Source organism: Octopus sinensis, linkage group LG4, assembly GCF_006345805.1.
Source record: "Octopus sinensis linkage group LG4, ASM634580v1, whole genome shotgun sequence".
NCBI classification, from domain to species: domain Eukaryota; kingdom Metazoa; phylum Mollusca; class Cephalopoda; order Octopoda; family Octopodidae; genus Octopus; species Octopus sinensis.
In genome coordinates this window covers 23,540,389-23,554,688 of record NC_043000.1, presented here as the reverse complement: position 1 = coordinate 23,554,688, position 14,300 = coordinate 23,540,389, and the positions used below count along the sequence as shown (strand labels likewise).

The 14,300-nt window shown below is 38.3% G+C and overlaps 1 protein-coding gene and 1 long non-coding RNA gene across 2 annotated transcripts in view; both read left to right on the top strand.

The window, feature by feature from the left end:
* Positions 1-14,173, top strand: part of LOC118762898 — a 30,150-nt gene extending 15,977 nt beyond the window's left edge. The window contains exon 3 of the long non-coding RNA XR_004998648.1: positions 14,162-14,173. This is a non-coding gene — a long non-coding RNA (uncharacterized LOC118762898). The remainder of the gene's footprint in view (positions 1-14,161) is intronic.
* The window catches only part of LOC115210884 (PRA1 family protein 3), a 78,006-nt gene that overhangs the window by 19,117 nt on the left and 44,589 nt on the right, over positions 1-14,300 (top strand). The window lies entirely within an intron of this gene.

The following is a 14,300-nucleotide window of genomic DNA, read 5'->3' as shown; positions in this document are numbered from 1 at the left end:
CCCCAGGACTTATTCTTTGTAAGCCTAGTACTTATTCTATCAGTATCTTTTGCCGAACTGCTAAGTTACAGGGACGTAAACCCACCATCATCGGTTGTCAAACGATGGTGGAGACACACAGAAACATAAACACACACACACACGTGTGTGTGTGTATATCTCTTATGATAAAAGGCAGATTTTCTCTGCCTGTTCCCATGTTCCTTTTTAATACAATTCTACAATATAGAATTTCTTCAATTAGAATTTACCTATGATTTTTGGAAGTAGATTCGATTGGGTCATGGCATATAAAGTTTTTTTCAATTTGACCCCCAATTAAGCAAAAATTCAAGAAAAGTAAATATTTTACGATTTGCCTCTCTAATTTCAACTGCTTCACTCCTGCTATTACCATACTTTCTCCTACTTTCTCTTTGCAAGTGTACCTTAAACCACTACTCAAAAAAATACAGAGCAAACGGAAACAAATAAATACATAATGATTTACTCCTCACACAATTTCTTCAATTGGAATTTACCTATGATTTTTCGAAGTACATTCTATTCGGTCATACTCTCTTTTACTCTTTACTCTTTTACTTGTTTCAGTCATTTGACTGTGGCCATGCTGGAGCACCACCTTTTAGTACTTATTCTATCGGTCTCTTTTTGCCAAACCGCTAAGTGACGGGGACCTAAACACACCAGCATCGGTTGTCAAGCAATGCTAGGGGGACAAACACAGACACACAAACACACGGATACATATATATATATACATATATACGACAGGCTTCTTTCAGTTTCCGTCTACCAAATCCACTCACAAGGCATTGGTCGGCCCGGGGCTATAGCAGAAGACACTTGCCCAAGATGCCACACAGTGGGACTGAACCTGCAACCGTGTGGTGTCATATAAATTTCTTTCAATTTGACCCCCAATTAAGCAAAAATTTGAAAAAACTCAATATTTTACGATTTCCCTCTCTCACTTCAAAGGCTTTACTCCGCCTATTAGCACACTTTCTCTTTACACACATAGACACGCAAACATATACATATATGACAGTGTCAATTGTTGAAAGAAAATTGTAAGCTAAGAAGGTGTGTGTGCGTGCGTGCGTGTGTGTGTGTGTAGGAAGTGAAGGATAAAAATATGGCAAGAAGTGGACAGATGTACATATATACATACATCCATGCATACATAGATGTGTGTGTGTATGTATGTGTATTAATGTGTGTGTGTTATCTCTCTCTATATAAAGCTGAAGTTGTCTGTGTGCGCCAGGTTTGGTAGCCTTCAACTAACACTATCTCCTCCGAGACCCTGTGGCACAAGTTGACCAAAATTGAGAGTATGATAGAAGGGTTGCTCTTCCTTCCGTAGAAGATAAAATTCAAGTCGGATCAAGTTAACACCAAAAATTATTTACATCAAAAAGGTGCTTTTTTCTTTGAAAATCCCTATTTTTTACGATTTTTTCACTGCTGTGTCGCCACTTTTCGGTGTATTTCAACCAGAAAAATGTTTACTTGAAGAGAATAACAAGCTACATCATGCAAAATTTTTACTTTTCAAAAATTCCAATTCCAGTGGGTTGAAACAAACCCGAGCAACGCCGGGCGATACTGCTAGTATATATATATATATAGACGACGGTCTTCTTTCAGTTTCTGTCTACAAAATCCACTCACAAGGCTTTGGTCAGCCTGAAGCTGTAGTAGAAGACACTTGCCTAAGGTACCATCAGTAGGACTGAACCCAGAAGCATGTGGTTGGTAGGCAAGCTACTTACCACACAGCCACTCCTGCACCACGCAAAATTGTTGCCTTCAAATGAGATGAATACCTTGTCAGTGAAACTGAAGCCCATCGTATGTGTATGTGGGAGTGTGTTCATATCAGTGAGTTCATATTTCCCTTCATTTTCTTGTGTGTTTGCTGGTTGTAAACAAAATCCTCACAGCTCATGCAGGCAATGTTGTTTGCTTGCTGTCTGCTATGAAAGCATGTCCAGGCTTGTTGATATACTCTTTACTCTCTTTTACTTGTTTCAGTCATTTGACTGTGGCCATGCTGGGGCACTGCCTTTAGTCGAGCAAATCGACCCCAGGACTTATTCTTTGGAAGCCTAGTACTTATTCTGTCTCTTTTGCCGAACCGCTAAGTTACGGGGACGTAAACACACCAGCATCGGTTGTCAAGTGATGTTGGGGGGACAACACAGACACACACACATATATATATATTTATACATATATACAACGGGCTTGTTTCAGTTTCTGTCTACCAAATCTACTCACAAGGCTTTGGTTGGTCCGAGGCTATAGAGGACACTTGCCCAAGGTGTCACGCAGTGGGACTGAACCCGGAACCATGTGGTTGGTAAGCATTTCATATAACAAAAGATGCATTCCAGTGGTGTCGTTTGTTTCGTGTTCTCTGCATAACTATGTCCAGGTTGTTCATTGTTTGGAGAAATTACCTTGCTTAATACCAGCTGAGGGTTGTCATCAGGAAGGGCATCTGGCCATAAAATCCCTGCCCCACTATAGTCTTGTTTGATTTATGCAAGGATGGAAAAAAGTAAACATCAAAACAGTTACGATATATAAATGTGTGTGTGTGTGTGTGTGTGTGAGAGAGAGAGAGAGGTGGGGAGACACTCAACAGGGAAGATGCACTATGAAATAAAACAAGTGTTTAGCTCCATTTCAGCCATCATTGAGTAAATTTACAATCTAAGGTGCTCCAGCTGTGGCCATCCTATTTCTTTTATATCTAGGACTAAATTTTTCTATGTATCCTTTACTTTTTTAAAAGGTATAATTTGAGGCATATTTGGCTGCCATATTTTTGCAAGTCAGGCAGTTCATGTTTACATTTCCCTCGTGGATGCATCATAACTGCAAAGCTTGGAAGTTTTCTCTGTGTAGTTCTGAATCTCACAATCTCTATGTCTCACCCATTAGTTTAATGCAGTTGAACTATTCAACACATGATTGTAAAGCTAAGGGGGGAAAAGAAACACAAAAACGTATTCTTTTTGCTGAAAAATTAACTGGTGTTACCATTGATATTCAATACTTGATAAAAGAAAAAAATATGCACAAATCTAAATGTGAAGAACTTGTTCATGTTCAACAAAGCATTTTTAATTTTTTTCATTGCTATTCACAAGGAAAATATGAAGATAATCCAGTGCTTAAGTCAAACTACTTTCTTGGCAGATATTATAATTTTTATCAAAATATATATATATATATATATATATGTAAAGTGGATCTGTCTACCTTAGAATAAGACAGACAGATCTGTTTTGCAAATAATAAAAAAGACTAATTGAAAATGAAACAGTGGAAACAATTTATGTTAATGTGAAAATGTCTGCCAAATTGATCGTTGATCTCCATTACTGCCGCTGTTAACGATGATGATGCTCTTATTAAAAAAAAATACTATTCAAAACTTGTCTGAGAGTGATAACATTCACTATATTTTTTATGTTCGTCTTCATATCATTTAATTGCAAACTAATCTTGAGTATGTGTCTGTATATATATTCATATATATGTTAAACTGTCTTTAAATGATATAAATATTATCAGTCGAGTAATGCCAAATAGCAAATTTGGTAACCAAAGTAGATAGTTGAAATGTTTGCTCAAATTTCAACAAAATATCATATCTCTGCCATTTCATTTAAAAGAAGGTATACTGTAGAAATTGATACACTAACTTATATATAGTCTCATAGTCCCCTCTTGTTTCTCCTTACACTTTATCTCCTGCCTACTGAGAAGTGGGTCTTGTGGGACCCTTTACAGTAAATAACCCTTGAAGAATTTTAACACGTAAAAAGTACCAATGCTTAGTACACTCTGTAAAATTGTTGGCATTAGGAAGAGCATCCCACCATAGAACCCATGCCAAAACAGAGACAGCTGGAACTTGGGCAGCTGTCCAGAGCTCCGGCCAAACCGTTCAACCTATGCCAGCATGGAAAATGGATGTTAATTGATAATACTCTTTACTCTCTTTTACTTGTTTCAGTCATCTGACTGTGGCCATGCTGGAGCACCGCCTTTAGTCGAACAAATAGACCCCAGGACTTATTCTTTGTAACCCTAGTACTTATTCTATTGGCCTCTTTTGCCGAACCGCTTAGTTACGGCAATGTAAACGCACCAGCATCAGTTGTCAAGCGATGTTGGGGGAACAAACAGACACACAAACACACACATATATATACATATATACAACAGGCTTCTTTCAGTTTCCGTCTACCAAATCCACTCACAAGGCTTTGGTCGGCCCGAGGCTATAGTAGAAGACACTTGCCCAAGGTGGCACGCAATGGGACTGAACCCAGAACCATGTTGTTGTTAAGCAAGCTACTTACCACACAACCATTTTCTTCTGTCAAAATATTGTCATCATCATCATAATCATCATAGTTTTTACATCTGCTTCTTCCACACAAGCATGGATTGGATGAGACTTGTTGAGGTAATATTCTATGGTTGAGTACCATTCTTGTTTATTTTCAAGTAAAGAACTTTTGTTCCATTGGTCTTTGCAAAGTCATTCTGCTGAGCTGTAGGAAGAACATAAATACCATCACTGCTTAAGCAATGTGAATGTGAAGAGACATGAAGACAAATGCATATACACACATCCATGTGTGTGCATGCACACATATTCACATGCCTGGATTCTACATAGTTTCCACCTACCAAATTTCACTCTCAAGGCCATAAAAGAAGACACTTGCCCAAGATATCATGCTGTAGGACTGAACCTTCAGAAAGTAATATTTATGTTGTTGTTCAGCCATAGATCAGCCCTGATCCAACAGACCTGTGTTGAAAAGTTTTCCTGCTATAACCTTCCTATCTTTTCAGATTTAGTGTGTCTAAGACTGCATTACTTTTTAAAAACCATTCGGTACGATTGGTGGTGGTGGATTTGGCTGCTTTTTCTAGCAAGTCGACACAATGCAGCTCCTCGTATAATTTTGTGGTAACCAAGCTAGCATTGATAAAATATATTTCTATATATTGCATGTGAACATTGATCAGATAAGATAGAAACAAACAAAACAATCACATGAGATCTGCTGCTTGTTTATTTTTCTTCTTCCTATTTCCACCCTCCTGCCTCTCCAATGACCGTATTTCAATGGAATATAAAATGGTAAGCTGGCAGATTCATTAGAGTGTTAGAAAAACGACTTAGCAATATTTATTCTGATTAACCCTTTTGTTACCATATTTCTCTCTTACTCTTTACTCCTTTACTTGTTTCAGTCATTTGACTGCAGCCATGCTGGAGCACCGCCTTTGGTCGAGCAAATCGGCCCCAGGACTTATTCTTTGTAAGCCTAGTACTTATTCTATCGGTCTCTTTTGCCGAACTGCTAAGTTACAGGGATGTAAACACACCAGCATCGGTTGTCAAGCAATGTTGGGGGACAAACACAGATACAAACATACACACACACACATGTATACGATGGGCTTCTTTCAGTTTCCATCTACCAAATCCACGCAGTAGGACTGAACCCGGAACCATGTGGTTGGTAAGCAAGCTACTTACCACACAGCCACTCCTTCTGTTGAGATGCTCTGTGTTTCTTTCAATTAATTTTAAGTATAACAAAGAATTTAGTAAAATAATTTAATTATCATTAAGCTAGTATTTAGGAACATAAATTGTGACTAAGGTTTGGTGGAAGATTTTAATTCAGAACTTTTGGACACAAGACTTTTGTACTGGTTTCAGCCGGGTTGGTATCGAAAGGGTTAAATTAATCATTTGTTAAACTTTTTGTTACCATATTTCTGTTGAGATGTCTGTGTTTCTTTCAATTAATTTTAAATATAAGAAAGAATTTTGTAAAATAACTTAGCTATCATTAAGCTAATGTTAGGAACATAAATTGTGACTAAGGTTTGGAAGATTTTAATTCAGAACTTTTGGAAACAAGACATTTATACCACAGAGCCTGAGGTGATTTCAGCCAGGTTGGTTATGAAAGGATTAAGTCGGTGAGCTGGCTGAATCGTTAGCACGCCAAGCAAAATGCTTAGCAGCTTTTCATCCATCTTTACATTCTGAGTTCAAATTCTGCCTTTTATCCTTTTGGGAGAGGGCAGTCGATAAAATAAGCACCAGTTCAGCATTGGGGTTGATGGAATCAGTTTACACCCACCCCCACCGAAAAAAAATTGCTGGCCATGTGCCAAAACTTGACCCCAAAATTATTTGTTTCACTTCTTTATATTCTCAGTTCACACCCCCACCAAGATCAACTTCGCTTTTCATTCTTTTGGGGGGGTCGATAAAATAAAGTATCAACGGAATACAGAGGTCAATAATATCAATTAACCCTCCATTCTCATAACTGCTGGCTTCGTGTTTAAATCAGCAACAATATCTAAATTGAATATAAATTAGAATCTTAGTGGAAAGAATTCCACTAGTGGATTCTTCAAGCTCAGCTAACTTGCAGGAGACTTAGCTATTGACCAAGAATGAGCTGATTAAATAATGTCCATAGTTTCAGTTGGTCATGATTAGGAATCCAGCCAGAAAGTATAATGATGATTGCTTCCGTTAGGTCCCTATGGAGGAGGAGGTGCCTGAGGACTCTACTCCAACAACCTTCTCAGAAATAGTAGACAAAGAAGATGGATGGATATATAATTTTAAATGTTTAATTATCAATAAATTATAAACTAATGCATATAATCCATTTTGTAAAATTGTTGCCTATAAAATATTATTAGTTTCCATTTTTTTTTTTTTTTTTGCTTAATTAAAAAGCAATGTTGCCTTATCATAAATGAGAAATTCTATTACTTAGAAAGAAATTAAAGTTTTAAAATTAATTGGAATTTTCCATAACAGAGGGAACTGAGATAGTGGAACATTAGCTTAATGGGCTTAGAGTTTTCAGTCACCCCCTCTCTCTCCCCCTCCCCCTTCTCTCTATCTGTCTCTCTCTCTCTGTTTAATCTTAGGATTAAACTCCAGTGTAGCTGTGTGATTAATAAGTTTGCTTCTGAACCTTATGGTCTCAGGTTCATTTCTACTGTATTGCACCTTTGTGTCTTCTATATGTCTTCTATTATAGCACTGGGCTGACCAAAGTCTCCTGAGTGAAATTGGTGGACAGAAATTGAAAGTAGCGAAAGTACGGCGGCGAGCTGGCAGAAACATTAGCATGCTGGGCGAAATGTTTTAGTGGTATTTCATCTGCCGTTACGTTCTGAGCTCAAATTCCGCCGAGATCGACTTTGCCTTTCATCCTTTCGTGGTCAATAAATTAAGTACCAGTGAAACACTGGGGTCGATCTAATTGACTTAATCTCTTTGTCTATCCTTGTTTGTCCCCTCTATGTTTAGCCCCTTGTGGGCAATAAAGAAATAAGAAATTGAAAGTAGCCTGCTGTGTGTGTGTGTATGCCTTTAAGTTGATATCACATGAGGGTTGTAAATGAGCATCACCATTATACAAGCAGTGTTGTTTGTTCCCTGTCTTGCATGAAAAGCTGGTCTAGTCAGGGGAAATATTACCTTATCTGGAAACAGGTGAGGGTTGGTGACAAGAAGTGTATCTGGCCTTAGAAAATCTGCCTCAACAAAATTCCGTCTGACCCACACAAGCATGGAAAAGTGGACATTAAATCATTGATGATGATTATGAATTTAATCCCAGGATTATTTGTTGCTTTTTTGTGTGTTTGTGTTTCTCTCTCCAGATTTGATAAAGCAAGTTTCAGCAATATATTAAAATCAGTTACAGCAATTACAGTCCTTATAACAATAATGCTTTTATGCCTGGTAACACATAAACAATATTAATTGAAAACAATTAGCTTGTTTGTTAAGCCTTAAAATAATAAATTATTACATGGATCTAAGGATTTCTCAAGTAGCCTGACTGGCTGTAACTTGTTATTCCTACTGATAATTAAAACTATCAGTATATTTTTTTATATGCTTTTTGTGGGGGTTTTTTCCTTACAAATGTTAATTGTTTTTAGAACAGTTTTATCACCACACTCCTTGTATTGTTCGTGTGCAACATGATTGCAATAATATCAACTTTAATAAATAATTTGAGATAAGGTGTATATAAACTGACTTAGAACATAGAAAGTATACATACAGGGTCACATGGTTCCCAGCCCCAGGAAGATCTGGGATGAGGTGGTGAAGTATGACCTTCGGATGTTGGGCCTCACCGAGGTGATGACAAGTGACCGAGATCTTTGGAGATATGCTGTGCTTGAGAAGACCCAGCAAGCCTATTTAAGAGTACCCTTCAATCATTGGGCAATAAACAGCACTTGCGAAAACCTGTTGAAGCAAGTGAAGTGATTGTCATGGCCAGTGACAGTACCACCTGATTGGCATTGCTTCATCTGCAAAGTCCAACTGAGCTCGCAATGTTTTACTATTGTCATCATTACATGTACACATTCACATACATGCTGGCAGAATCGTTAGCACGCCTGGCAAAATGCTTAGTGGTATTTTGTCTACCGTTACATTCTGAGTTCAAATTCCGCCGAGGTCGACTTTGTCTTTCATCCTTTCGGGGTCGATTAAATAAGTACTAGTTACGCACTGGGGTCAATGTAATTGACTTAATCCCTTCGTTTGTCCCCTCTGTGTTTAGCCCCCTGTGGGCAATAAAGAAAGAAATATTAGTTTTCTGTTCAGTTTTGAGAACAACATTGGGGGTGAGGTAGGGATTTGTTAATTCAGTTTTAATTCTTCCTTTGACTTTAAAATTCACCTGTAAATGGCAAAGCTTTTTCAAAAGTTACATAATAGTCCCTTTGACTGGTATAACTGCTAGTTTGGTTTTTAAAAACATCTTGGGACAAGTATGGCTTGTTTGCATTTAACCCTTTTGATGTCAACCCATCTGAGACTGTCCCTAGTTCTGTGTTATAAGCTTTCTGTTTTCAAGTGGTCTGAATATAAACCTTTCATCAAAATTTTATGTTAATTTGTTCCAAACGCTACTTAATAATGGCAGTTACCTTAGTAAAGTCTTTGTAACTTTAAAAGTTAACTTAAACAAAGGCTGTGCATTTCAGCAAGAATAGATGTTTTGCAAACAACTTGCACATGCAAGTGCTAACAGTTGAGAACTCCACATACCAGAACCCAGCAAATGTATGGGGTCGTCAGGAGAAAATGCGCACCATTTTGGGGCCTACCTCTTGACAGCATCAATGAGCACTGCCCACCCCCCTCATTGATATGAGGCCCCCGCTTGTTAGATCAACTGGTTATCAAATAAAGCTCAATATTCTTCTAGTCATTGCTCATCATCTCTTTTTAACCAAATCCAGTGGCTAACCTTTTCCACTGTAGTTTGGATATCAGTGATGGTGGTATTTACTTTATGGAAGGTGGCGAGCTGGCTGAAGCATTAACATGCCAGGCGAAATGCTTAGCGGTATTTCTTCTGCTGTTATGCTCTGAGTTCAAATTCCGCCGAAGTTGACTTTGCCTTTCATCCTTTCGGGGTTGATAAATTAAGTTATGCACTGGGGTCGATGTAATCAACTTAATCCGTTTGTCTGTCCTTGTTTGTCCCCTCTGTGTTTAGCCCCTTGGGGTAGTAAAGAAATAGGTATTTACTTTATGGTGAGTTGGGCCTAACGATAACAGCAGTCGTCTCACACTGTCTCCAGCAAACCCTACATCCAAGGGTTAAGGCATATATAGCTCTGAATATGATTATGTTTACATGCATTGTATTTTGGGGCATCCAACTGTAGAAACCTTGCCAAATGGTCAACTGGAGCCTGTTGCAGCTCTCTGGCTTGCCAACTCCTGCCAAACAGTCCAACCCGTTCCAGCATAGAAAACAGATGTCAATTGATGATGATAGTGATGATGATGATCTGTGCAAATGGTGTATGACAGACCTACTTGTAGACAGCATTCATGAAGTTTTGGCATTGCTTATTTGACAGCAGATTTTTTTCTCTCTCATTCTCTATGTGTGGGTGAGCATATTTCTCTTTTTGTGTCTGAGGAGAGAGAAAGTGTTTATCTCAATTGTGCTCAATTAATAAATTGCAATCTCTCTCTCTCTCTCCCCCTCTCTCTGTCTGAGGAGAGAGAAAGTGTTCTTCTCAATTGTGCTCGATTAATAAATTGCGATCTCTCTCTCTCTCTTTGTGTCTGAGGAGAGAGAACGTGTTTATCTCAAATTGTGCTCAATTAATAAATTGTAATTCTCTCTATATGTGAATATTTCTTTGCATGCACACATGCACACACACTCACACATTTGTTTATCTCCAGCACCAAACAGTGCTGTCACCAAACATCTAGTCAGCTGTGCCAACTCATCAGCCTCTAAACAGCAGCACCCACTTGTCTCTTTCTACGCTGTAGTGTAGCTATATTTCTAAACTGTTAGCATGCCAGGCAAAATGCTTAGCGATACTCTGAGTTCAAATTCCGCTGAGGTCAACTTTGTCTTTCATCCTTTGGGGATGGGGGGATGATAAAATAAGTGCCAGCTGAGCACTGGTGTCAATATAATCAACTTACACCCTTCCGCCAAATTGCTGGCCTTGTGCCAAAATTAGAAACCAATATTTTAGTGTCAATGATCTTGCCTATCTAACTTAGTGATCTTTCGCTTGGTTGGGAGTCTGTCCCAGATCTTGGGAAGAATTTTGAATACATGCATATATACACATGAAATTGTCAAAATTTAATTTTATCAGTGAAACAGTTAGCAATAGATAATGGATGAGTTTATATCCTGATGTGGGTGACTACCTGTGCCTGCTTGCTTGAAGCTTCATGTGTAATTGAGATATCATTATTTTCTGTTTTCATCTATGCTCAAACTAATTCAATTAAGAATCTCCATTTGGAGAGAGAAAGTCTGTAGATTCTGTCTAAAAATAAATTTGATATTTTTATTTTACTGAAGATTGTTAAACTTAGCAATGGTAGATTTTAGTGCTTAATTCTGCTGATTTATTTCTAGTCTCTTCAGTCATAGCTAAAAACCTTTACATTCCTGCCACGAAATTGAAGCATTGTTTGTTTATTTACTTATTTATGTGAGCGTGTTGTTTCTGTAACATTTAACATTTGAAGTTCCAAGCTAAGTTAATTTCATTACTAACATATTTTCTTTCATCTCTAATTTCTCTTGAATATTCCCTGATAATTCTGGTATTTTATGACTTTTGTAATATATTTATATCAGAGAGAGAGAGAGAGATAGAAATACACCCTTCTAAGAAAAAAATGTCTAACAAATATCTACTTCCGGTACAGGATAGAGATAATCTACCCCTGTGTGTACTTACATACTCTCACCTCTGAGGGACATCACTTGTGTCTGTAAGAGTCTGGGCACCACTTCATATAGATATCTATTTCTTTACTACCCACAAGGGGCTAAACACAGAGGGGACAAACAAGGACAGACAAACAGATTAAGTCAATTACATTGACGCCAGTGTGTAACTGGTACTTAATTTATCGACCCCAAAACAATGAAAGGCAAAGTCGACCTCGGCAGAATTTGAACTCAGAACTTAATGGCAGACGAAATACCTATTTCTTTACTACCCACAAGGGGCTACAAACAGAGGGGACAAACAAAGACAGACAAACAGATTAAGTCGATTATATCGACCCCAGTGCGTAACTGGTACTTATTTAATCGACCCCGAAAAGATGAAAGGCAAAGTCAACCTCAGTGGAATTTGAACTCAGAACGTAACGGCAGACGAAATACCACTAAGCATTTCACCCGGCATGCTAACGTTTCTGCCAGCTCGGCCACTTCATATAGATATCATCATCATTTTACATCCAGAATGAGACAATTAGGCACAGTTGTTTGGGTGCTGATAATTTGGCATAGCTCACTGGACACTCAGCTTGTTTCGGCAACAGTACTTTTTGGTGCTGGAAGCAGACATACACACATGCACATGCAGGAATATGCACGTGTGGATAGAAAAAAGGGATAAAGAAACATGATTGACATAAATACTTGCCATCTTTTCATACACATATAGAGAAATATGCTCACATGCATATACAGAATGTAGCATGGATTTTGTGAGTGAATGTAACCTCATGAATGTGATGCAGGACGTATATCAGGTATCAGTGGCGAGGCAGAGTTCATGGGGTCCGAATTGAACCTGCCTTCCCACTCCATCCGTAATAACTTCCGGTCTGTCTTATCATTCGATTTATTTATATTTTTGTGAATTATTAATGTCATCTTTATGTTATATCCATCCGTCCATCTGACCCCAATCAGATTGTATTGTCCCTTATCTATGTTGTCCCCTTGTGGGAAATTTAAAAAATCACACATATGCAGAAACAAGGGAGAAGAAAAGAAGCATTAAAACATCTGTTGTCAAATAAGTCAGTGTCAAATTAGTGGTGTCAAATGGATGGTGCCAAAACGGCTGTGTCCTTCTGCTTGGTTTCTATGACTAGATGCCCTTCTTGTCACCAACCATTTTACTGAGTGTAATGGGTGTATTTTCTTGGTGAGTCAGAACTAAAGAGAGCTCAAGATCTGTTATTTGTGTCAGTGCAATCTTTATTGTTGCCATTGTTTCTTTCTCTCTCTCTTTCACTCTCATATCATGGGATTTTCCTATTTAAAAAATTTCATTCCATAAATTCTAGATTCTCCCTTCATTGATTCCACAAGTGGAAGATGAGCCAATGAAGGAGCCTCTTTGTGGCTACTCTATCTGCTAGAAATAACAACCAAGTCTCTAACTGCACCTTACTGTCTTAGAGAAGAAAGGTTACCTTGAATTGTGTAGTTGTAGATGCACCATACCCAAGACAAAGATGGGTGGCTATGGCTGGAATGTCTTTCCAGGTCTGTTCACTCAGTGCTGGACCTGTAACTAAACATCTCTTATTCAACAATCTGTGTCATTTAAACCACTATTTTATATTATGTTTATGTGCTCTTACATGTGGTACTTGTTGCCCTAGACCAAAAAGTCGACTTTGCCTTTCATCCTTTCAGGATCGATTAAATAAGTACCAGTTACGCACTGGGATCGATATAGTCAACTTAATCCGTTTGTCTGTCTTTGTTTGTCCTCTCTGTGTTTAGCCCCTTGTGGGTAGTAAAGAAATAGGTATTTTGTCTGCCGCTACATTCTGAGTTCAAATTCCACCGAGGTCGACTTTGCCTTTCATCCTTTCGGGGTCGATAAATTAAGTACCAGTTACACACTGGAGTCAATGTAATCAACTTAATCCCTTTGTCTGTCCTTGTTTGCCCCCTCTATGTTTAGCCTCTTGTGGGTAATAAAGAAATAAGAACCTTCATTTGTTTAAGTCACAAGAGAACCCACCACCACCACATGCCAATGCTGCAATAATTTCATTAGATTTTATAAATCATGCTACGTCTGTTGGCAGTGTTCTGTTAAAAGAAAGTGCTGGTCTGTGGATTCAGTCCATTTGCCATCATACTTCATTAGCTCATGGAATATCTGTTCCCAAGCATTGGCATATTGGTTGTGTAGTTAAGAAGTTTGGTTCCCAATCACACAGTCTGCTATAGCCCCAGGTCAGCCAAAACCTTGTGAGTGGATTTGGTAAATCAAAACTAAAAGAAACCCATATTGTGTGTGTGTGTGTGTTTATTATCTTGATGTCATGTGATAGTTGTAAACAAGCATCACCATCATACAAATGGTGTCCTTCATCTCCAATCTTCCATGTAAACATGTATGATCATGAATAAAATATTATTTTACTTGGGAACCAGTAAACGGTTGGCATCAAAAAGAGCATCTAGTTGCAGAAAATGTGCGTCAACAGCTTCTGTCTGACTCATTCCAAACATGGAAAATTGGACATAAAAACAATGTGGCTATGTGGTAAGAAGCTTGCTTCCCAGCCACATGGTTCCAGGTTCAGTCCCACTGTGTGGCACCTTGGGCAAGTGTCTTCTACTATAGCCTCAGGCCAACCAAAGCCTTGTGAGTGGATTTGGTAGACAGAAACTGAAAGAAACCCGTTGTATATATGTGTGTGTATTTGTGTGTCTGTGTTTGTCCTCCCACCATCACTTGACAACCAATGTTGCAGTGTTTATGCCCCTGTAACTCAGCAGTTCAGTCAAAGAGACCGATAAAATAAGTGCTAGGCTTACAAAGAATAAATCCTGGGGTCGATTTGTTCGACTAAAGGCAGTACTCCAGCATGGCCGCAGTCAAATGACTGAAACAAGTAATATATATATATGTATATGTGTGTA